A 26458-nucleotide genomic window follows, 5' to 3' on the forward strand; every position below is an offset into this window, starting at 1 on the left:
GTTGACAAAACATCATGCGAGAATGAAAGCTCTTCACACTCATCACAGTTATGCGTTGAGACAAAATCATACACTGATTTATCAAAATCTGAAAGCAGTTTCTGTATCTCTACAGGAAAGGAGACCTTTGAAGTAATGATACCATTGGTACGGAGAAATATTATCTGTGAGAACCGTTTTCTGAAGATGGCGTTTTAACGTGCTCCAAAATATCTTACAGTCAGGATTTCTTGCTGCTATTTTAATATCATCTGCAGCTTTGGCTAAATAATTATCTTTTTAATTGGCAACATTTTTAAAATTGTGTTTTGCATTCAAATAAGAATCGAGGTTAGAATCGCACTTATGCTTTCTGGAAATAGTTTAAAAGTCTGTATTTTTCGGACTTAAGTTTGCCGCATTCTTGATCAAACCAAGGAGGTTGGCGCGATTGACGGTGATAGGGTGAAATGAGTCTGATGGCTCCAGCTCTAACGCCTGATAATTGAAGTAGGGGATGTAATTTCAGAAATGGCAGAGTTAACATCAGTATACAGTAGGTCTCTGAAATCATTCAGGATACCATTCTTTATGCCATCTACCAAGTACATATGAAACTCTCTCTCTGGTCCTCCCGTAGTTTATACCCTACGGACTTGAACATGGGTATTACTGTATCGTTACTTAAGCAAGGCGCGGAGGCGATTATGTCATGGATTACACAAACAATCGGGAGGTGATCCGACTCTGTGCGAGGTTTAACCTCAAAACTATCGATATTGTTGAACATCTCAGATGAAATAAGCGCATAATCAACAGTACTACAACCGGTCTTTGAAATGTAACTTAAACTTCCGGGGATATCAGGCAAACTTCTACCGTTCACAATGTGTATACTCATCGATTTACACAGCTCGAGTAAACACTTTCCATACATATTTGTGACAGTGTCATATGAATTGCGGGTTTATCAAAGTTATCCTGTGCGTAATCGTCACCAACGGGTATATAGTCGGAACCGTCATTTACTATAAAATCTGGCTCACTCGCTGTTCTGGCATTAAAATCACCAAACAAAATAAACTTACTGGCTTCCCATAATCAAACAGTACTTGTAAAAGTTTATTTTCTAATATGTCTATGCCGTTGTCTTCTGACGCTGTATACTCAGGCGATCTTTCTGGGTGGATGTATACAAATCCAATAAATATGTGGAAGCGTGCAGAGTCATCTGTTAATTTGAAAAATAAACAGTTCTCCCAGTCCATATACACTCTCTGAAAAAGAAGAAATATTCTTCCGAATAGAAACTGATATACCACCTGAATATCTGCCAACATTATGTCGCCTGGCGGCATTGCATACAAAATTATCAAAATTACTGAATGTAGCGTCCAGGACGTGCTGTGCATCAGGACTCATTGTCTCAATACAACTGAATACATCATGAGATTCACAAAATGATATAAAGTCAGGATCTGATATTTTGGTGTTTATACCACAGATATTCCAAGTACAAAAACTTAGATAATGTGAAATACTTATCTCATGATCTTTAATATAAAGAGAAGATTCATCAACGGGGCCACCGCCATTTCCTATCTGGACCCTTTGAGCAGACGACACATCGTGAGGGGAGTCAGCCTGGTGATGAGCAGACGACGTGTGTGTGGGGAAGCAGCGGGCGGGGAATCAAAACGGTGATGAGCAGGTTGACTTCTGCTCGACCAATTACGGCGTCGGCCGATCTGACGGATATCTTTGTTATACTCATCGAAAACAAAAACATCACCGTCAATGACAAGCTTGTCATAGCTTAAAAAAGCTACCTTGCTCCCGTCCCTTGCCTGTTTCATAAAGGGAAATAACTGTTGTCTAATCCACCGAATGTTTTCGGTAAAATCCTCTGAAACTTTATTAATGCCATCCCCCTTCAACTGACGTCTCCCCCGTTCCATAACAGATTCCTTATCTTTATAAAATGTGAAACGGACAATGACTGGTCTGGTACCGGACTTGCTATGCAAGCGATGGGCGCGGTCAATGGGAACAGATGGTGCATTAAGCATGTTCAGTTTATTTGAGAGAAAGTCTCTAACTTTACTTTCAACTGTGTCCCATGTTTCACCCTGTTCTTCTGCAATGCCATGTATAATGACGTTATTACGTCTGGACTGGGCCTCTTACTTGTCTGTCTTCTTCTCCAAGAACGACACCCGGTCTCGCAGGGAGTCGTTTTCCGACTGAAGCGCACGTATCTGATCGTTGAAATCACGTGCGAAGCGATCAAACTTATCGTTGAGAGAGGTAAGATCAGCCTGGATCGACTTTAGTGCTACAGCGAGGTCCGACCCATCTGACAATGGCGGCGATGACACGATCCCGGTGACATTGGTAGTGGATAATCTGTTCTGCATCCTATCCACGGGATTGTTTGTCCTGCTCTGGGACTGGCGAGGTCCTGGGTTGGACTCAACGTCCCCCGAGACAGTTAAGAGGGTGAACAACAACACAGCGAGTCTGAGTGTCAAACGGGTACCCTGGGGTAGCCTTATAACGGGGCAAAAAAACACACGTCTCACCCTGGTCGGAATAAAACATCCTATAGCTCTCCTCCAGGTTTCGGTACACACACCCATGTCGGCTTCACTGTATCTTCACACTTTCGTGCAACACCCTGTACCTTTAAATTGCTGTTGTGAATTGATATTTGGCCATTAATTGCAAATTTATGTGCCGTTCAGTACACACGTCCACCTGGACAGGTAAGTCACGTGACCATCGGAAAGTTAAAGGTAGATGACACTGGAACTTCTATCCTGTCCCAGACCATTCTATAATATTCTGTCTAGGTGTGGCAAAGTCTACACATAGCACGTCATTGCCCCTTACTGAATCTGCAGGTACAATGTATAACAGTTTATACACTGCAGCACCTAGAATAACACAGCCTCATAAAAAGTACAAGGTTAACACTGATCATGTTTGTTGTTTATGTCATAACGTTTGCCTTTGATAACATTATCATCTAACTCCAGGTTTATCCTAAGGTATCAATCGTTTCTAAATATATATGTGGTGGACTTCAGGATTGTCTTCATTGATTTACTTACACTGTACTGTTTCAACAATCTTACACTTGTTTTGAGAAGACAGTTAATATTTTGACATACAGATCTTTGGACATTAATTTTGTTATAGTTGTAATGTATAGAGTTCTTAGCTAATGCTATGCATTTTTTTTTTTGTTTTTTTTGTTTTTGGAGTGAACAGTTTTATTGTCATAGGCCACAGGCCGTATACAACATATATACAATTTTCACATACATTTACACATGTATACAATAACAAAGGTTGAGTTTACAACAAATATATATGATGTCATAGTACATGGGGAAATCCTACAAAAATATATCTTACTGAATTGGGAGGTATTTTGATGCATGGTATAAATATGTGCATAATTTTCTAGAAGTGTTTCGTTATTAGTAGTTTTTTGTTTTTGTTTTTTTCCATCATAAGTTGTATATAATGTCATATCTGATATATCATAAGTATATAGTATTACATCCCATATGTCAAATTGTAAATAGCATCATATATGAACATATCAAGCTGTATATTGTGTCACATTCAACATATTTTGTTGTATACGGCGCCATATCTGACATACCACGTTGTATATAGCGCCACATCTGACATATCATACTGTATATAGTGCAACACCCGACATAGCATATTGTAGTGTCACGGCCAATCTAACGTGTTGTACATCTATCGTGTTGTACATAATGTATTGTCTGATATACATTGTAAATATGTCTTATCTAACATCTGTTGTATATAGTGCCACAATTATTCTGACATGTGATGCTGTGTCTTGTGTCACATCTAATGTGTTGTGTTATATATTGCGCAACATCCGGCTTATTGTGTTGTATATTGAGTCTTATATCCAACCTATAATATGTATTCCCCAAAGTTACACCAGTGCCATTAACTAACTAGTCAATATATAACTAAAACAATGATAATTTTTCAAAAGGGGAAACAGATCAAGATTTTACAAAAGAAGCGGTTGCTGCATACACAGGTCAGGTTTGAAATACTGGGAATAATGGATGCCATTTATTAGCAAATTTCTTCATTTTATTCTTCCTTTTGGCAATAAAGCTTTCAACAGAAAAAATATCTTTTAAAGTCTTTATAAAGTTATCGCATTTGTGGAATATTGTTTTTCAAAGAAGAGACATAGATCTGCCTTTTTGCTGACATGATTATATGATTAAGTAATGGGTTTTTACCTAAGGAGCCAAAATACACCAAATATTTTGTCAAATTGACTTTTTGTATCAAATAAGTGTTAATCCAAATTTGAAGATCCTTCCAAAACTTCTTAGTTTCACTACATTCCCAGTAAACATGGCACAAGTTTTCATCTTCATCTTTACAAAAGCTGCATTAGGCACTCTGGATAAGGTTCATTTTTAAAAGTTCCTTTTTGGTATAGATAATACCGTGTAAAAATTTATATTGGAACTCTAAGAGTTTTACATCATTAATGCCTTGTCTGTAAGACTTGAAAATCATTGGCCAATCAAAGTCAGTATCATCAAACACATTCTCCCATTTATGACACATATGAGGGTTATTATTGTCAAATAACAATATATCATAAAATAATCTTGATCCTTGTAATGATTTCATAAAATTCTTTTGATAGGAGTTAAGATTCATGTCATAGTTATTTATACACCTGTGATTTGTTATTGTATTTTTCCATGATTCAGGTATATTATTTAGAACATATCTATGATCTAATTCAGTCCCTTTTATTGCATATTTACTTTTTAAAGATTCAAAAGACATCACACCTTCTTCATCACACATGTCTTTGATGGTTAATAGTCCTTTATTTGCCCAATGACTGATATAATGATTTTGGTATTTAAAATTATGATTAAACCATAATGGCTGTGCTAAAATTTCATCAATGTTGTTTTCCTCTATGGTAATGTTAGTACAATACATGTTCCATGCTTTTAAAACATCTTTCCAATATGGATTATGAATATCAGCAAAATGATAGAAGTTAGCACCAAATTTCATGATATCATGTAATGGAAAATTGCATGGATTACATATTGATGATTTTCTTAAATAAAGTCTCAAAGTGGATAGTTTCAAGGCATTGATAAAGGTTTTTATGTCGATCATTCTTAAACCCCCATGTATATAATCTTTTTTCAAGGTACTTCTCTTAATTTTGTCAGTTTTGTCAGTCCAGATGAATTTGAAAAATATTTTATCAAGGGAGGTAACAAAATCTTGGGGTGGGTTTGGTAAAGTACTGAAAATATGAACTAATTTTGACATAGCTAGTGTCTTGATAACAGTGATTTTGCCGATTAATGTTAAATGTCTTTTTCTCCACACTGCCAATAATCTGTTAATTTCCTCTAGTTTTTTCTTTGTATTGATGATCCATAGATCCTTCAGTTCAGCATTAAGTATAATTCCCAGAACAACAATGCTATGCATTTTATAATGATATAACATGTATATTCTAAGTGATGGTTAATTATATTTAAGCACCTTTAATATTTAGCAGCAGGAAAAAACGTCAATACGAATTCAAAATTAGAAAGGCTCTGTAATCAAATCATTACAGAAATGGACATAATAAGCGGATCAAAAACATTTTTTGTGTACAATATTCTGACACATCAATGAATAACTCAGCACAATTCCAAGACATCACGTGAACGTTTGCAGTCCATTCAGGCTCTTGACTTCAGTGTCTAGTGTGACCACCACGAGCGGCAATAACTGCAGCACAGCGTCTATGCATGGAGTGCACCAATCGATTGATGAAGGCCATTGGGACCTGGAACCACACTCTGAGAAAGGCCTGGCTTAGTAAATCGGCTGTATTCGGCCTTGGTATGACTTTATTCAGTCTCCTCTGAATTTCATCCCAAAGATGTTCAATTGGGTTTAAATGAGGACTCAGGGCTGGCCCCTCGTAATGTTGACGCCGTTCCGCTGTAGGAAGTCCCGTGTAGCTCTGGCAGTGTGGGCCCGGGCGTTATCATGCTGGAAAATGTTGTTCAGGTGACGTGCGAAATGTGGTATGCCGTGGGGTCTCCGAGCTTGGTCGATGTAACACACCGCTGTGATGCCGCCTCCTCTCCCTGGACCAAGGTTCTGGAACACCACAGGACCCATTCTCTGGTTCAGGACTATTCCACCCCATACCATGATGCTTGCACCTCTCCATGAGTCTCTTCCCATAACACATTGGCCACGTCGTCGCCATATTCGTCGCCAGTTTTGATGTTGTAGGGCAAACTGTAGACGTTCACGTCGATGTCACGGGATGAGGATAGGTCTACAGTAAGGTCTACGGCAATGGAGGTTCCCGTTGTTAAGACGTCGGCGTACTGTATCAGTACTGATTGGTCTTCCGTGTGTGCCCATTGTCTGGCGTGTTGTTTCGGATGCCTGCATGAAGGGATTCTGTACATGCGGTCTTGTCGTCTTGTGGTCACCCTTGGTGTGCCAGTACGGGGGCGATCATTTGTGGAGTTGCTGCAGCCTGGAGATGGTCCGAACGTTGACCTGGAAGTGATTGGCAACGGCTTGTGCAGTGTGGCCAGCTTCAAGTCTTCCTAACGCCTGGTTCCTCTGAGCTGTCGTGAGTCGCGGCATCCTGCTGACGTTGTAATGTGAATGTTTCAACCAGGTTTGGGACGCATTTAATAGGGCTGGTCCTTGTGAACAGCACGTGCAGCATGAGTTGCATGAAAAACATGGAGAACACCGTACTATCTCCGAGATCATGTTGTTTTTTGGAGACCATCTCCTGGGTTTTGGAAGAAATGTCTTTGCTCAGGTAAAGTTGGACATGTTGTCAAAAATATTCAATCAAAACATTAAATGAGTTTACAGTTATTCGTTTCTGCGAAGGAAACTTCAAACTGACGTTTCTTTTGCTGCTTAGTATATATCCATCTATTTCTTCTATCTGTGTGAATGTTTATTGAGTGAGTGAGTGAATATGGTTTTAAGCTGCTTTTAGCATTATTCCAGAAATGTGCTTCACAAATTGTACCCATGTCGGGATCAAACCCGGGTCTTCAGCTTGACAAGCCCTCGCTTTAACCACCAGGCTACCCCACAGCCCCTTCAAGGAGAAGCACTTTGTATAGTCGACACTGATGTTGCTGGGGCACCTATAGTAGGTAGATATAGCCTAGTAGGTTCATTTGTTTTTGCATTTAAATCATTTTAATAATTATGTATTGAATGAATGCGAAGTTATTATAATCAGGTGCGAAGCAAGGCAAGTGTTTCGTTAAACCCGATAGAGTGCAAAGCTTTATATTTTAGATAGTACTGCGGGCTTATCCAACTTTCATAGACAAAATCATGTGTAAGCCCGAGCTCTTTTTATAATGGTAGCTACGCCCCTGATAATTATGTAACTCCAAGATTTGTATGCAATGTGAATCATTGTAAGTAGTAGTTCGAATAATGAGTAATTAATTTAACACTGCTATAATACTCCAGTTATATTAAGTTCACTACAGCAATACATTGTTTGTTGTCGTGACTACGCCTAGAGCTGAGGTCACATCCGGCTGCTGCTGCTGCTGCCCACGAAGACCAAGCACCCCCGTGCCAAGCACAGGCCTGAGTTAATGCTCATGTTTGTTGTCTTTTTCTGTATAGCTTAAAAGTAGTATATTTTGTTTATTTGTTGTGTAAAGCGCTCTACACAAAATAACAGCTTTATGGAGGCGGTCTATAAATAGTCGAGTTTGGACCAGACAATCCAGTGATCAGCATCGATCTACATAATTGGAAAAGGATAACACGCGTCGCCCAAGTCATCGAGTCTGACCACTCGATCCCGTTAGTCGCCTCTTACGACAAGCATGGGTTCCTGAAGACCTAATTCTAACTCGGAACTTCACGGGTCTTACGTATGTTGACAATTGTGAGTATCTATTATGTCCTCACCACCTAGCTAAACATAGCAGGCTTAGTACATGGTCAATCACTTTGTCAACTGTTAGGAATGAAGACACAAATTAAGACTGTCCATTGTAATGCTAATCAATAATGTTGTATTTGCAGATTGAACCATTTATGTGAGCATTAGTTTCTTTTAAAAAGTCGTGTTTAATACAGTTGTAAGGAATCTCAGTTTCTGTGGGTTTTAATGTGATTGTTATAAAGTTCTTAGGTCACACAATTCTGATCTGGAGTAAACTGTATGTAACTGATGAAGTGAATACAGGTTGCCATATACTGAATTTTATACTTTAAGCACCATGTTATTTCACATCGGTAATTAAATCGTGTCCATTGAATGCCAGACGAGCGTACCATGTGTTAGTTATGATGTGTTGCAGGATGATCTTGCTATATACCACATTGTGTACAAAGGGCAGAGGCTCCTATCACATTCAACAAGATTGCCTAAACAAAGCCTCTTCAGTAATGGTGACCCTTTGCAGATATGATAGCTGGTAAATATTACCAGTTTTTTTAGGACATTTGACTATCCTTGAAGGACCATTACCAATGCCATCTTTGCACAGTGTGTGTTCATGGAGGTGATCATGGGTATCTCAAATCAAAAAACCACCACAGCTTGTGTACCAAGATATCTCATACTGGTGTGCAGTTTTTAAATTCATGTACTCAACAGCTGATAAAGCCAAAAAATGAAATAAAATGAAATAAAATAATTTTTTAAAAGTTGTCTCCTCAATGGTAGTTGGTAAGGCCACAGATGGGCAGTACCGTTTGTAAGCTAATGAAATCTGACAAATCACTACCCTATCAAGGAGACTATCATCAGTCAAGGAGCACATGTGACATATACAAATGTATATTTGTAGAAGGATAAAGGATGGTGAAGCTGTTGCCCGCGCTACTGTCTTTGGCTTCACGGCCCTGTCACCCTTGTATCTGTTCCAACTGACGACTGAAGCAAATGTCATCTTAACAGTTATAACATATATCAATAACCAGCAGAAACATAAATAGTTAATAATACCCTCATACTCTCTGTTGTGCCTTTGGGCTCTTAATAACATATTTTGTACACATCCACTTCTAATTCAAATTATTAAATTTCATATGTACGTTGCTTCTGTCCAATTCCGTGACACCCTACACTCCCTAAAAATAGAAGTAACATCAAGGATCTAATGTATAGGAGATGGGGCACTCAAGTAGGTATCAATAAATCACATGCAGTAAAACCAGCTATAGGTTAACACCTACTTTGGTTTTCATTCAAGTTTTGAGGAGGTTATTATCCGACGGTATCCTACTGGCCATTCCAGATACACTCATGACTACTTCTTGAAAGGTGAGGATCCTCCATTTACAAGCATTCGTAACGGGCATCTTAACAAGTATTGGTAACGGACATCTTAACAAGTATCGGTAATTGGTAACAGGCATCTTAACAAGTATTGGACACAGGCATCTTAACAAGAATTGGTCAATGGCATCTTAACAAGTATTGGTCACAGGCATCTTAACAAGTATTGGTCAATGGCATTTTAACAAGCATTGGTAACGGCCATCTTAACAAGCAGTGGTAACATCATCTTAACAAGTATTGGTAATTAGTAACGGGCATCTTAACAAGCATTGGTAACGGGAATCTTAAAAAGTATTGGTAACGGGCATCTTAACAAGTATTGGTATCAGGCATTTACCAAGTATTTGTAACGGTAATTTTAACAAGCATTGGTAACGGGCATCTTAACAAGTATTTAGTAACGGGCATCTTAACAAAGTGGGCAGACACATCCGAGCAGCACCTAATTTGTTTATGGCATCTTAAGAAAGAGTAGTTCGCTCTATCCCCTGTGTTTTGGGTAATAAAGTACAGTTTTACCCTGAACCGTTATAACGCAAGCGCCCTCGTGCTTTCACTGTGATAGTGATATCTATTCCTTAAATGAAGTGCTTGCTCGAGTTACGAGTATTGTCATCAGCGGTTATGTAGGTGGAATATTGCTGAGTGCGACGCAGTGTTAACCAGTACATTTTCAAAACCGTTGTTATGTACTCTCAACACGGAGGCCAGTCCACGTTTTATTTTAACATTTAAAGAAATGCAGTTCCAGAATATTAGGCCAATATGTTAATGCCTGTGAAGAAGAGGTTCGGTTTTCACATGTCTAAAGGTCAAAGTAAACAAATGTTTTGCTTGCATCTATTTTAACTCACTTATCATTCGGAAACACAAAACACCTTGATTTCCATTTGGAACTGGCAAATAATCATATTTGCTCAAATGTCTTTTCAAATACATCGTATCCTCCGTTCGGCTTGGTACAGACACTTCTTGCATTTTATTTATCAGGTTTTGCGCAAATCCAGCTGGCTGTATCGTGCTGGCCTGTTGTCAACCACTTGTAGCCGGAGGATCTACTCAGAGCGGCAAAGAATGGTAAATGAGGCTGCCTTGGTGCCCAGTTAGTGTAGTTGACATAGTCTCCATCAGTGCCAGAATATGTCCAGAAGAGAAAACTACTATATACGCCAATGAAAATCAGCTCCCTTCCTGGGAAAGAAAGAAATAAGAAAATGTCGAACCCTTCTGACAAAAGGTCGATTTAAACTATTCTGTCATGAGATGGTCAAGAGGGATTAGATGTTCAGAGTGATTAGATAGTCAAGAGTGATTAGATAGTCAAGAGTGATTAGGTGGACAAGAGTGATTAGGTGGTCAAGAGTGATTAGATTGTCAAGAATGATTTGATGTCAAGAGTGATTAGGTGTCAAGAGTGATTAGATGGCAAAGAGTGATTAGGTGGTCAAGAGTGATATGATGGTCAAGAGTGATTAGGTGTCCAAAGTGATTAGGTGGTCCAGAGTGTTCAAGAATGATTATTAGGTGATGGGTGATAAGATGGTCAAGTGTGAAAGAGAGAGAGTGTGTGTGTGTGCGTGTCTGCGTGCGCGCGTGCACCCTGGAAAATCTAAGTTAATCTACTTAGTTTACTTTGCCGGACGAGAGTCATGAAACACATATGGAGCAAGAAGTATTTCAACAATAGAGTTTTGGCCCCGATCATACCTCCCCTCTGTACACCGACACCAACCGAGAGTCACTCATGTTATACTTAAGTGTAAATATTACCTGAAAACTCCACCAGTCGTTCTGCAGCATCCTGTTTCTTCTGGTTGTCAATGGGGAACATGAAACTACCCTCCCCGTCACATACACTGCTCGCCTCGTGCCATGATTTGTTGTCTAGGTGATGTATCAACGATAAACCGATCTCCTTGAAGTAATAGTATTGCTCTGACTGCAACAGGAGAGCAACAAGATGGTTGCAGTTGTTTGTTGGACCACGCGGACCCCACTTTAATCATTCAGTAGATTCCATATATTATATGTCAATCACTGTAATGTCCGATTCTTCCATATCACCGTCATAAAGCTGGAATGTGTTATTATAAAATTACAAACAAAACCTAGGGTGTAATCAGTGTTATCCTGTGAATCCTGCTAGTCGTAAGAGGCGACCAACGGGATCGGGTGGTCAGACTCGATGACTTGGTTGACACATGTCATCGTACCCCAATTGCGTAGATCGATGCTCATGCTGTTGATCACTAGATTGTCTGGTCCACATTCGATTATTTCTAGACCGCCACCATATAGCTGGAATATTGCTAAGTCCAGCGTTAAACAACAAACAAAGAAACGAAATATTATAATAACAGTGGTGAACAATCTAAGAGATCAGAGATACGTTAGCAAAAGGAAACACCACAGCCAAACGAAATGCTAATACACTTGCAGACGTTGTCACATACCATATCAATATCCTAGATAAATTCCAAAAATACTTGAACTGTTTTCAGTTACTGTCATGAAATGTTTTGTTACAGCTTCCTGAAATTCGTTACACTAATCCGTGTTCGTTTCGGCAATGTTACGTGTTACAATTCTCACGGGTTACATTCTGTCTCTAGGGCACATGCGGGTTACATTCAGCCTGTGAGACACATCCTTCGCTTTCAGGATACACCGCGAATCGAATATGACGTCATATATTGTTAGTTGGTTGTTTATTTTTTGTCTGTATATTTGTCAGGTAGTTAAACGTCTAACCCTACTAGCATCAAACTATGTGACATTATTGTTTGTACATGCTTGCACCGGGACAATACAGTCTTGTAACTTATCATCAGTCCACGAGACTGGGATACAATGTCATGCAATCACCCATGTCATCGAGCCTGACCGCCATTCCACTATTCCCCTTTCACAAGAAGCACAAGTTGCTGGGCACTTGAATATTTCCCATATTTGAATCCTCGTACAACGAAAACAACGCTTTTGCTATGACATACAACCCTCACTCAGAGTACACCCAAACAATAATCTTAGTTCACCTTATATCTTCTTATTGCCTGGCTGTTTTCCTCGGCGGGTTCTGTAAGCATTTTCTCAGAATCTTCTTGGCCCAGTTTAAGCGTCTTGTTTTCGCAATGATGACACGTGCTCTTAAATATGATTCAAATACTCATTCAGAAAAAAATGTTTTAAGAGTTCCAAATTAATCAATACTGGTGACGGTTTTGGAGTTTAATGACTTGGGGATGGTGCGATTATGGGAATAGTGCAGACAAAGTCTGAAACAAAATAGACGAAATTAGCCTTTGCACCAACGATCATAGATTTCTGTCACGACAACGGGAAGCAACTTTGCAGCACAAATACTAGCACCTATCTACGATCACTGGTACTGTCTGTAAGAGAGACGGAGACTGGCGTGACGAAATTATGACCAATCTTTATCAGACCAAAGTAAGAATGAGGATTCTGCCGACATTTATGACCATGATGTTTCCACCACACATTAGCATGTTTGAGATAGGGGAGATACTTCTCAGTTTCTCTGTCTACTGAGTAAATTAATAGTGCAATGATATTTTTTAACGTGATACTCACTTTTCTTAGAACACCATTGTAGACCTTGCCCTTTGGATCCTGTTTGCTGACCTTGCTCTTTGGATCTTGTTTGCTGGCCTTTGGATCTTGCATGGTTGCGTTGCTCTTTGAATCATGTCTGTTTACCATTGGATCTTGCAGGGTTTCGTTGCTCTTTGAATCATGTCTGTTTCCCTTTGGATCTTGTATGGTGGCGTTGCCATGCCCACCTTGTTCAGCAGGTGCTTGTGGTGCGGTAGTAGTTCTGCACTTCCCCTCGCTCTTCCAGTAGAACACAGATGTGCAGGAGGTGTTTTCAAAGCATATCAGGGTACACTTTACTTTGCTGACGTGGCTGAAGACATGACCTGGATCGACCATGGAGGTTTGATTGACAACATGGAATGAGACTACTCTCTGGCGCATCGCGCGATGAAAGGGTCGAAAACACAGACACACGTGTACTGTGATCCAACACAATAAGAGCTTCATTGTAAATGTGACTGGATTGCACGGAACTCAAATGAAATGTGCTGAACATGGACTCAAGAGACAACAGTCGAGACCTGCAATGGAATTGTGATACTCCTGCAGCAACTGAGAAACTAATACTGAAATTCCAGAAGGGGTTCGGTTTCTGAGTTTCAAATGAGTTGCATTATGTATGTGGCTTTTAAGTTTGGTTGAGTGGACATCTGAGTGCTTCCACCGTCGGAAATATCCCACAGACCTGTCCGTAGCTCCGAAAGTTCTAGATGTTGAATTATTCACTAACCCTTGTTACCAGGTTACTCATGTGATCACTCAGCAATGTATTTGACTTTCTTAAATTCTTTTGCGTAAGAGGAAGGACGGAGACAGTACATTACGCTCAGACTGGTATACTCGGCATAAGAGTTCCAAATATACAGTTAAAATTACGTGGGATGGCGGGATGGTTTACATGGAAGATGGTACAGATTGCTTGATGGTATACACATCTCCTCTTTATAACTATGGAAACATGTGCATGGCCAGATTTACTGACATCATAAACAATGAATACGAGGAAGAAAGGTATACTTCGGTAGTGATCTAAAAGGTAACCTCAAAACCTGGGACTGATTACTTTTCGAAATGTTGAAAACAGTTCAATAAAAAGAGGTATACCAACTTCCCTTTCATCCTGGCTTAAAATAAGCGGACTTAATGCAAAGAGTTCGACGATGAAATTATATAGTTAGAATGTAACTATTATGTATGAAATTTTCAAATATAAGGAAGAGTAAAGTTACTGAAAGTGCTGTAATATTAGACCAATGAATTGGAATACAGAAGAAATTAAGGGGGAGAGGACAGAAAGCACACCGATAAGCCGAGGAACAGTATAGAGACAAATTAAGGTCAGGAAATCACAGACGGGAGAACCAAGGCTGGTTGGTAACGCTGGGACTGCAGGTTCAGAAACATAACATATACGTACACTATGACTGCACAAGGTTATTTAGAAAGTGAGATAGTGTACTGAGAAAGTTTAATCCCAGATATAACATATGTTACATTTGACCACTTTCTAATATGTATTCATAGTTTGGCTCTGAGGACGTGGGGTCGACTCCCGCATGGAACCTTACAAAAGTACAGTTTGTACTTTACTGAGCAAGTGTAGTCCCTAATATAGCATGTGTTTCTTCGTGTACATATAGAATATATCTGCTGAATATATTGACTGCCGTAGTTGCCCCCTGGGGGTGCCCTATTATTCAACAAATATCTGAGCTGAGGGCCGGGGTTGATTTCCCCATATGAGTACAATGTGTGAAGCCTATTTCTGGTTTGTTCAATGATATATATTCCCAATATCAGTCAGGGGCAACTCGGAGAGCTGCAATAGCTGAGTGGGTTAGATCGTTGACTTTGTGTGCTGGCGATTAGGTGTCCCGACTGGGACTCAACCCAACAAAAGTACTACAATATGTACTTTACTGAGAAAGCATAATCCCAAATATAACATTTTTTATTTCACTACTTTCGAAATGGCTTTGTGCAGTCGCAGGATATATGGTGCTCGTCAACATCGACATTACAAGATACCCGACACACTCAGTTGACTCCGATTGTTCAGACCCTTAGAGGCACAATGTCACACCACATTTCTCTAAAAATACATTATGCATTTCTCTCAATAATACTAACTATTAGCCCTCAGGGAAGCTACCATTTAATTAATTCAAAACAAAATTACGTATAGGGATTACAATATTAAATTTAAAAGTTCGAATGAACTAATGCAACGTTGCATTAAATCGACACTCGCGCCCCCTACCGGCCGACAATTATTTCAAGCGAACCCTATAGAGTTATGTCTCTTGGAACACCATAACGCAACTTGTGATTGAAACCAGTTCGGCAAACACCCTCAACACCGCCTGCGGCAGTTATCGATGTATGGAGTAATCGTTTACATTCCATATATGGCAAGTATTATCTGTTTGGAAGCTGTTCGCCTCGAAGTTTGAGTTATCGATTTCAGGCAAGTCGTAAGGGATAATAAGTCTTTTACTGCATCAACAGGAAGCTAAAGTGAGTACCCCAATATTTAAAATAGAGGCCAACATATTGTCGGAAAGTGTGACATTGTGCCTTTAAGGCCAAGTGCCCGGCAGGACTTTGTCGTCTTTCAACCAGCCGCTCTTTCCTCCAAACATTGGCCAGCATCGCGAAGTCTATTCGTTCGTATGCAGCTAGTCTCATGCGAATACGTCCTTTGCACTTAAAAATATTCTTTAAAACCATCGATTTAAATATAGTTCATGTAAGTGGATCGACGTGTCAGCCACTGGATTACCTGTGAAAATTGGATTTTTTACGGACCGCCGTCATTCAACTCGACAGTTGCTGAGTGTGGCGTTAAAACAAACAAATAAATTGACAAAACATATTTAGATCACTACTTGTACGTTTACTGGTTCAGGGGCATATTACATAATCTCGGGCGGCGGAGATGCCTGAGTGGATAAAGCGTTCGCTCGTCATGCCTAAGATCTGGGTTCGATTCTCAACTTGGGTACAGTTTTGGAAGACCTTTACTGGTGTCCAGCGCCGTGACATTGCTGGAATATTGCTAAAGGCGGTGTAAAAGCCTACTCACTTATTCACTTTCTTAATCACTCACTCACACAGGTTTACCTCACGCAGGTATTACTCACCGAAATGTTAATTTGTTAGTGAACGTCAGTGGTTGGCAGAAACAATAGTCAGGACACCATATAGACGTTGTGCCATTGTTAAGATCAACTCTAGAGTGGGTTTCATAGACGTGTATGAGCAGGATGTGTTGTGAGTCAGTTTAAAATTAGAATTTCACTGCGATCAAGCGGAACTAGGCCGGGCCTGTAGCAGGTACCACACGTGCATCAAGGACAATTCGCGACATAAATAAAACATGCAAACATCATATACTCGTTGCCTTCGGCTCGTCAGGATGCATCGCTTATAAGTGATTACAATTCAGAAACAGGGACCAAATGAGACCTTCATTTGTCGCAGTACTCACACAACAGTGCTCAAGTCTATTCTTTCGTCTCATACCAAAAGACGTTAAAATATGGTACTTGCTGGTCACTGCCTCGCGCTCGGCATTAATGGGTACAACAAGAACTGGTCGGCTCGGAGTTAGTATAATGTGTCTGAGTGGGGTATTCATGCTTCACTGCGGCATGGTATCTCAGTGGGCTAGCGCTATAAAACCAGCCTCAGTCTGGGCTAGTACAAGCAGCCGCACATACACATACACAGGCATGCACGTCGTCATATGAGCGAAATAGTCTCAAAGCACGACGTTAGCCAATAATTCACCTCACCTCACCTCACATCTATTCTTTTGTATGCAAGGTTTTGTATGTTTCTCTCTCCCTTATCCGGGTTAGAATTGGTCTTCAGTAACCCATGGTTGTTGCAAGAAGCGACGGGATTGGGTGGTCAGGGTGAATTGGTTAGCATATGTATCCCAATTGCGTAGACCCATTCTCATGCCGTTGAACACTGGCATGACTGGTTCAGACTGGATTATTTACAGACAGCCGCCAAATAGCTGGAATATTGTGTTGAACACCAAACAACAACAAACAACATTCCACCGCCCTTGACCACATTTAGTTCTGAATAACGACAATGATGTTACTCACGTTTCTTAGAACGCCATAGTAGACCTTGCTCTTGGATCCTATTTGATGACCTTGTTTTTGAGATCTTGTCTGTTGACCTTGGGATTTGGTCTGTTGACCTTTGAATCATGTCTGTTTACCTTCGGATCTTGTATGGTGGCGTTGCTCTTTGAATCATGTCTGTTTACCTTTGGATCTTGTATGGTGGCGTTGCCATGCCCACCATGTGCAGCAGGTGCTTGTGGTGGAGTAGTAGTTCTATACTTCCCCTCACTCTTCCAGTAGAACACAGATGTGCAGGAGGTGTTTTCAAAGCATATCAGGGTACACTTTACTCTGCTGACGTGGCTGAAGACAGGACCTGACAGCTCAGCAATGGACGTTCGGCTGTCCAGTTGAAATGAGATTCTTTCATGACGCAGGAAAGGGTTTGGGGGCTGATGACACAGACACATACGCAGTGTGATCCACCAAAATATTAGTTTCATTGTAGCTGTGGCCATATTGCAAGACACTCAACTGAACTGTGCTCAACCCAGATCACAACTATAGAGTCAGTGCCGGATGTGGTTCGGGTTTTAGGCGGAAACGTTTGGCATCAAGTGTTATTTATGGAGACTGTGTGACTGTTTATCGGCGTTAAAATGACAGATTTCCCGAAAAACTCAATTATTCATTCAGTTCTGCCTCAACAACGGAAACAGATCCTTAAAACGTTCAACAAGCACCTTATGTTGCACTGAGAATTGTTTTGGAATTGTATCGCTTCTTTCAGTCAGAGAAATCACCGAATATTCGTTTATTGATCTGTTTGCTTAAAGTAACCAAAGTGTATTTAGACATTGTTTTGGAATTTGTTCAAACATTGTTGTGCCATATAGAACTGGGAAAATATGTTAGGTGCCTAGAATAACTATCAACTTGTTTGAAAAAGAACTTAAATAACATGCACACAGAAGTGAATGATGTTGGGTTGTGTACACTTGTCTGAAAATAACCAGAATATGCCAATGAGAATTCCTTACCTAAACACGTCGTTAGTCCTTAAAGCAGGCAGGACAGGGGAAGACGAGATACAGTGGGGTAACCGGCAGACAGCGGGAAGAGCGCGGACAGATCAGCAAGCCAGGGACAAGGGGTCGAGTACTGACCAACCAGTCCATCCCATCTACCTCCAAGGGTCAACCTGACTTCGCCGCTTTCCACTGGTAGCCTCTGCTGTGTAAATTGTTCGCCCGACGACGCATAGTTGTATTGCGAGAATAGCATAACCATTCTTTGTACGCCAAACTGTATCAGTCAGTTGACCTGATGTTGAATGTTAGATGAACATGAAACACAAAACGTTTTGTGGGTAACACAGATGCGCGAATAAACTCTGACATTTGTAAATTGGTAGTATTGGTACGGCTCCCATTTCCTAAGCTGTGAATACACAATGTCTTTCAGAAAGTGGCAAGATATAACGTATGGCATTTTTGAGATTACATTTCCTTAGTAATTTCCAGGGGCGGTGGGGTAGCCTAATGGTTAAAGCGTTGGCTCGTCACGCCGGGCCGGGTTCGAATCCCCACATGGGCACAATGTGTGAAGCCCATTTCTGGTGTTTCCCGCCGTGATATTGCTGGAATATTGCTAAAAGCGGCGTAAAACCAAACTCAGTCAGTCAGTAATTTCCACAATACCATTTTTAGCAATCGGTCGGTTGTAATAATTTGGGGGTTCCACGTCCACTGAACGCAATATTTTACGAACGTTTCAGTCACTTGTCGCCCCAACCCCTAAACACTGTTCCGTGGACTTCCCTGGTTCATGTTGATCATGCTTTATGCTAGAGGCTAACGGGAATGGCATTCGTGACCAACTCGTGTTAATCCGGGACATGCCGACTGGAGGTTAGGGAAACGGGCGAGTGGTGACGAAAGCGAAGAATGGTTGGCCAGCCTCGATGACGTTACGGAAACGTGCCGTCTTCAAGCTGTGTATAGCGCTGTTCATGATGTCATGTACATATAAACATTTACTTTATTATCATTTCAAATCAACTAACAATACTCGTAACTGCAAAATAAAACCTTATTATGTAGGAAAACCAAGTTCTACGGATAGTCAACTTGTTAATTGTAGTGAGTGTGACGTTTCGGTGTAGGTACTAACACCGTTATCAAGCAAGTGATACACAGAGTTGTAACAAGGAGAATATATACATAGCTGCATTGTGAGTATAAACAATGAACATGGTTGATGTACATTGACTTTCCATAGAACTTGGTTTTCCTTCATCTTTACAACTTCTTTGCATAAAATTCCTCTCAAAGTGCTTGTTGTCAGGTCATGTTATCATAACATGGGCGGTGGAGTAGCCTAGTGGTTAAAGCGTTCGCTCATTACGCCGAAGTCCGGGTTAGATTCTTCACATGGGAACAGTGTGTGAAGTCCATATCTGGTGTCCCCAAATAATGCTGGAATATTGCTAAAAGCGGCGTAAAACTACACTCACTCACTAACATAGCAGGTGACACAAAAACCACGCTGTTGTTAACCAGCTCTTGACTAAACGACATCTTCGCTGCTTATCCCGCGTGCTGATTCCAAACCAACTTTCAAAATCTATCCTGGGAATAGTATGCAAAATAAGTAGGACACCCAAGAAAGAATCAATACACAAAAAGGAATGTATACCAACAAACGGTGATACCTACCTGGGTTGCGAGTGGCGACATTGGGAAATCGTATTAATCACATATAGCAGCTGAGGACGAGGTTCCTAATGTATCGATCCTTTGTGATGAAAGGTGCCACTTCAAGCAGATTTTTCTTGACTGTCTGGACCTTTTAAGTTGCATGGAACACACATTATTAAGCAGTAAATCGGAAAGATCCGTTAACCGTATGAGCGGGCATCCTAATATCAACCACTTGAAATGATGGCATTTCTTTCTAAATGGCATTGTGTATTCAAGCTTGAAAGAAATAGGTGTGTCAAGAATTGTAGATATGGATGTGTGTAATTCATTGCTTGTTTTTAATTGTACACGTCAATGTGGTTTAAATTTTACGCAATTTTGAAATGTGTGAAAAAGGAAATGCCTTTCAAATATACTTTGAATTTACATGGACTTATGTGTATGTGTACACCTGTGAATACACAATACCATTTAGAAAGTGGTCAAATGTAGCATATGTTAGATTTGGGATTACACTTTCTCAGCATACAACGTCAGCCATCTCACCCACCCAAACACCCCTGCTTTCATTTTTTGACGATAACGTACCTGACTCTGAGGATATAGGTTCGAATCCCTTATGGGACTCAGCCCAACAAAAAGTATTAGAATCTGTACTTTACTGAGAAAGTGTATCCATGTCAGCCCGGTTGTGTTACTATATGTGTGAAATATATCCTATGTGCCATTAAATATTAACTCGGTCTCCCTACTACTCGGAGTTACACATTCTTTAGAATTGATTTCCAGTTTGTCCATTAACAATAACAATGTCTAAACTTGGTAAAGGATTAGATGTTTGTCCTCCGATACAAACGAGACGAGTAAAGCAATTCATAAAATTCCAAAGTAGTGTAGCGACTATCCTCCTTGTGGCTTGAGATGTAATGTGAATGAGAGGCAAGATGAGAGTTACTTCTCCATATATACCTCTCTAAGGTAGATGACACTGGGACTTCTATCCTGTCCCAGATCATTCTATAATATTTGTCTAAGTGTGGCAAAGTCTACACGTAGCACACCATTGCCCCTTACTGAATCTGCAGGTACAATGTATAACAGTTTATACACTGCAGCACCTAGTAACACAGCCTCATAAAAAGTACAAGGTTAACACTGATCATGTTTGTTGTTGATGTCATAACGTTTGCCTTTGATAATATTATCATCTAATTCAGGTTCTTGTATAACTCTAGGTTTATCTTAAGGTATCAATCGTTTCTAAATATATCTGGTGGACTTCAGGATTGTCTACATTGATTTACTTACACTGTACTATTTCAACAATCTACACTTGATGTTTTGAGAAAACAGTTAATATTTTGACAAACAGATCTTTGGACATTGATTTTGTTATAGTTGTAATGTATAGAGTTGTTAGCTAATGCTATGCATTTTATAATGATATAACATGTTTATTCTAAGTGATGGTTAATTATATTTAAGCACCTTTAATATTTAGCAGCAGAAAAAAATTAGATAGGCACTGAAATCAAATCATTACAGAAATGGACATAATAAGCAGATAAAAAACATTTTTTGTGTACAATATTCTGACACATCAATAAATAACTCAGCACAATTCCAAGACATCACGTGAACGTTTGCAGTCCATTCAGGCTCTTGACTTCAGTATCTAGTGTGACCACCACGAGCGGCAATAACCGCAGCACAGCGTCTATGCATGAGAGTGCACCAATCGATTGATGAAGGACATTGGGACCTGGAACCACACTCTGAGAAAGGCCTGGCGCAATAAAACGGCTGTGTTCGGCCTTGGTATGACATTATTCAGTCTCCTCTGAATTTCATCCCAGAGATGTTCAATTGGGTTTAAATGAGGACTCATGGCTGGTCACTGCATAATGTTGACACTGTTCTGCTGTAGGAAGTCCCGTGTAGCTCTGACAGTATGGGCCCGGGCGTTATCATGCTGGAAAATGTTGTTCCGGTGACGTTTGAAATGTGGTATGCCGTGGGGTCTCCAAGCTTGGTCGATGTAACACACCGCTGTGATGCCGGCTCCTCTCCCTGGACCAAGGTTCTGGAACACCACAGGACCCATTCTCTGGTTCAGGCCTATTCCACCCCATACCATGATGCTTGCACCTCCCCATGAGTCTATTTCCATAACACATTGTTACGTCGTCGCCATATTCGTCGCCAGTTTTGGTGTTGTAGGGCAAACTGTAGACGTTCACGCTGATGTCGAGGGGTGACGATAGGTCTACAGTAAGGTCTACGGCAATGGAGGTTCCCGTTGTTAAGACGTCGGCGTACTGTATCAGTACTGACTGGTGTTCCGTGTGTTCCCGCTGTCTGGCGTGTTGTTTCGGATGCCTGCATGAAGGGATTCTGTACATGCTGTCGCACAACATGGCAATCTTGTCGTCTTGTGGTGACCCTTTGTGTGCCAGTACAGGACGATGATTTGTGGAGTTGGTGTCCCGGATACGTTGCTGCAGCCTGTAGATGGTCCTAACGTTGACCTTGAAGTGATTGGCAGCGGCTTGTGCAGTGTGGCCAGCTTCAAGTCTTCCTAGCGCCTGGTTCCTCTGAGCTGTCGTGAGTCGCGGCATCCTTCTGACGTTGTAATGTGAGTGTTTCCACCAGGTTTGGGGTGCATTTAATAGGGCTGGTCCTTGTGAACAGCACGTGCAGCATGAGTTGCATGAAAAACATGGAAAACACCGTACCATTTCCGAGATCAGGTTGCGTTTTTGAGACCATCTCCTGGGTTCCATTCTGAGTTTGGGAAGGAATGTCTTTGCTCAGGTAAAGTTGGAGATGTTGTCAAAAATATACAATCAAAACATGAAATGAGTTTACAGTTATCCGTTTCTGCGAAGGAAAATTCCAAACTGACGTTTCTTTTGCTGCTTAGTATATATCCATCTTCTATCGGTGTGAATGTTTATTGAGTGAGCGAGTGAATATGGGTTTACGCTGCTTTTAGCATTATTCCAGCAATATCACGACGAGGGACACCAGAAATGCGCTTCACACATTGTACCCATGTGGGGATCGAACCCGGGTCTTCAGCTTGACAAGCCCACGCTTTAACCACCAGGCTACCCCACAGCCCCTTCAAGGAGAATTACTTTGTATAGTCGACATTGATGTTGCTGATGCATCTATAGTAGGTAGATAGCCTAGTAGGTTCATTTGTTTTTGCATTTAAATCATCTTAATAATTATTTATTGAGTGAATGCGAAGTTATTATAATAAGGCGCGTAGCAAGCCAAATGGTTCGTTAAGCCCGATAGGGTGCAAAGCTTTATATTTAGATAGTATTGAGGGCTTGTCCAACTTTCATAGACAAAATCATATGGAAGCCCGAGCTTTTTATGTAATGGTAGCTACGTCCCTGATAATTATGTTACTCCGAGATTTGTATGCAATGTGAATCATTGTAGTAGTTCGAATAATGAGTAATTAATTTAACACTGCTATAATACTCCAGTTATATTAAGTTCCCTACAGGAATACATTGTTTTTTGTCGTGACTACGCCGAGAGCTGAGGTCACATCAGGCTGCTGCTGCTGCTGCCGACGAAGACCAAGCACCCTTGTGCCAACCACAGGCCTGAGTTAATGTTCATGTTTGTTGTCTTTTTCTGTATAGCTTAAAGTAGTATATTTTGTTTATTTGTTGTGTAAAGCGCTCTACACAACATAACAGCTATATGGTGGCGGTCTATAAATAGTCGAGTTTGGACCAGACACTCCAGTGATCAGTATCGATCTACATAGTTGGAAAAGGATGACAAGCGTCTCCCAAGTCATCGAGTCTGACCACTCGATCCCGTTAGTTGCCTCTTACGACAAGCATGGGTTCCTGAATACCTAATTCTAACTCGGAACTTCACGGGTCTTACGTATGTTGACAATTGTGAGTATCTATTATGTCCTCACCACCTAGCTAAACATAGCAGGCTTAGTACATGGTCAATCCCTTTGTCAACTGTTAGGAATGAAGACACAAATTAAGACTGTCCATTGTAATGCTCATCCATATGTCGTATTTGAAGATTGAACCATTTATGTGAGAATTAGTTTCTTTTAAAAAGTCGTGTTTAATACAGTTGTAAGGAATCTCAGTTTCTGTGGGTTTTACTGCGATTGTTATTAAGTTCTTATGTCACACAATTCTGATCTGGAGTAAACTGTATGTAACTGATGAAGTGAATACAGGTTGCCATGTACTGAATTTTATACTTTAAGCACCACGTTATTTCACATCGGTAGTTAAATCGTGTCCACTGAATGCCAGACGGGCGTACCATGTGTTAGTAATGATGTGTTGCTTGGTAGATGTTTGTGTTGTAGGATGATCTTGCTATAAGACTATATACCACATTGTGTACAAAGAGCAGAGGCTCCTATCACATTCAACAAGATGCAGGAAGATTGCCTAAACAAGGCCTCTTCAGTAATGGTGACACTTTGCAGATATGATAGCTGGTTCATATTACCAGTTTTTTCAGGACATTTGACTATCCTTGAAGGACCATTACCAATGCCATCTTTGCACAGTGTGTGTTCATTGATGTGATCATGGGTATCTCAAATGCCAAATCCACCACAGTTAGTGTACCATGATATCTCATACTGGTGTGCAGTTGTTAAATTCATGTACTCAACAGCTGATAAAGCCAAACAATAAAATAAAATAACATAATTTAAAAAAAATTGTCTCCTCAATGGTAGTTGGTAAGGCCACAGATGAGCAGTACCGTTTGTAAGCTAATGAAACCTGACAAATCACTACCCTATCAAGGAAACTAGCTTCAGTCAAGGAGCACATGTGACACATACAAATGTATATTTGCAGAAGGATAAAGGATGGTGAAGCTGTTGCCCGCGCTGCTGTCTTTGGGTTCACGGCCCTGTCAGTCTAGTATCTGTTCCATTTGACGACTGAAGCAAATGTCATTTTAACAGTTATAAAATATATCAATAACCAGCATAAACATAAATAGTTAATAATACCCCCTAACTCTCTTTTGTGCCTTTGGGCTCTTAATAACATATTTTGTACACATCCGCTTCTAATTGAAATAACATCAAGGATCTAATGTATAGGAGATAGGGGACTCAAGTAGGTATCAATAAATCACATGCAGTAAAACCAGCTATAGTTTAACACCTACTTTGGTTGTCAGTCCAGTTTTGAGGAGGTCATTATCCGACGGTATCCTACTGGCCATTCCAGATATACTCATGACTACTTCTTGAAAGGTGAGGATCCTCCATTTACAAGCATCGTAACGGGCATCTTAACAAGTATTGATAACGGGCATTATAACAAGTATTGGTCACAGGCATCTTAACAAGTATTGGTAAGGGTTATCCTAAGAAGAACTGATCGGTAATTGGTAACGGACATCTTAACAAGTATTGGTAACGAACATCTTAACAAGTACTGGTACGTCCATGTAACTGCAAACGGGCATCTTAATCACTAATGGCAACGGGTATCTTAACAAGTATTAATAACGGACATCTCAACAAGTACTGCTAACGCGAATCTTTAACAAGTTCTGGTACGGGCATCTAACAAGTACTGCTAACGGACATCTTAATCACAAGTGGTAACAGTCATCTTAACAAGTATCGGTAACAGGCATCTTAACAAGTATGGTACGGGCATCCTAACAAGTATTGGTAACGGGCATCTTAACAGGTATTAGAAAGGGGCATCCTAACAAGCATTGGTAACGGGTATCCTAAGACGTCTGGTAACGGTCATCTTAACAAGTATTGGTAACGGGTATCCTAAGACATACTGGCAACAGGCATCTTAACAAGCATTGGTACGGGCATCCTTACAAGTATTGGTAACGGGCATCTTAACAAGTATTGGTAACAGGCATCTTAACAAGTACTTGTAATTGGTATTTCAACAAGTATTAGTAACGGACATCTTTACAAGTATTGGTATCAGGCATTTAACAAGTATTGGTAACGGTAATATTAACAAGTACTGGTAGCGGGCATATTTGCAAATATTGTTATCTTAATAAACATTGGTAACGGGCATCTTAACAAGTATTGGTAACGGGCCTCTTCACAAGTACTGGCAACGGGAATCTGAACAAGTACTGTTAACGGGCATCTTAACAAGCGTTGGTAACGGGCTTCTTAACAGTATTGGTAACGGGCATCTTAACAAGTACTGGCAACGGGCATTATAACAAGTACCATTAACAGGCATCTTAACAAGTATTGGTAACGCGCATTATAACAAGTATTGGTCTCAGGTATCTTAACAAGTATTGGTAAGGGTTATCGTAAGAAGAACTGATAACAGACATCTTAACAAGTATCGGTAATTTGGAACGAGCATCTTAACAAGTACTGGTACCGGGCATCTTAACAAGTACTGGTACGTTCATCTAACTGCCAACGGGCATTTTAATCACTAATGGCAACGGGCATCTTAACAAGTATGAATAACGGGCATCTCAACAAGTACTGCTAACGGGAATCTTAACAAGTTTTCGTAACGGACATTTTAACAAGTGCTGGTACTGGCATCTAACAAGTACTGCTAACGGACATCTTAATCAAAAGTCGTAACAGTCATCTTAACAAGTATTGGTCACAGGCATCTTAACAAGCATTG

The 26458-nt window shown here is 40.4% G+C and overlaps 1 long non-coding RNA gene across 1 annotated transcript; it reads right to left on the minus strand.

The window, feature by feature from the left end:
* Positions 1–361: 361 nt before the first annotated feature.
* LOC124263289 lies at positions 362–21878 on the minus strand. Its single transcript, XR_006894805.1, has 3 exons — positions 21867–21878; positions 19154–19157; positions 362–462 (listed from the first exon to the last, which is right to left on the minus strand). It is a non-coding gene; the product is annotated as an uncharacterized LOC124263289 (long non-coding RNA).
* Positions 21879–26458: the final 4580 nt, after the last annotated feature.

This window comes from Haliotis rubra, unplaced genomic scaffold, assembly GCF_003918875.1.
Source record: "Haliotis rubra isolate DU_JTF1 unplaced genomic scaffold, ASM391887v1 Scf877, whole genome shotgun sequence".
Classification (NCBI taxonomy): Eukaryota; Metazoa; Mollusca; class Gastropoda; order Lepetellida; family Haliotidae; genus Haliotis; species Haliotis rubra.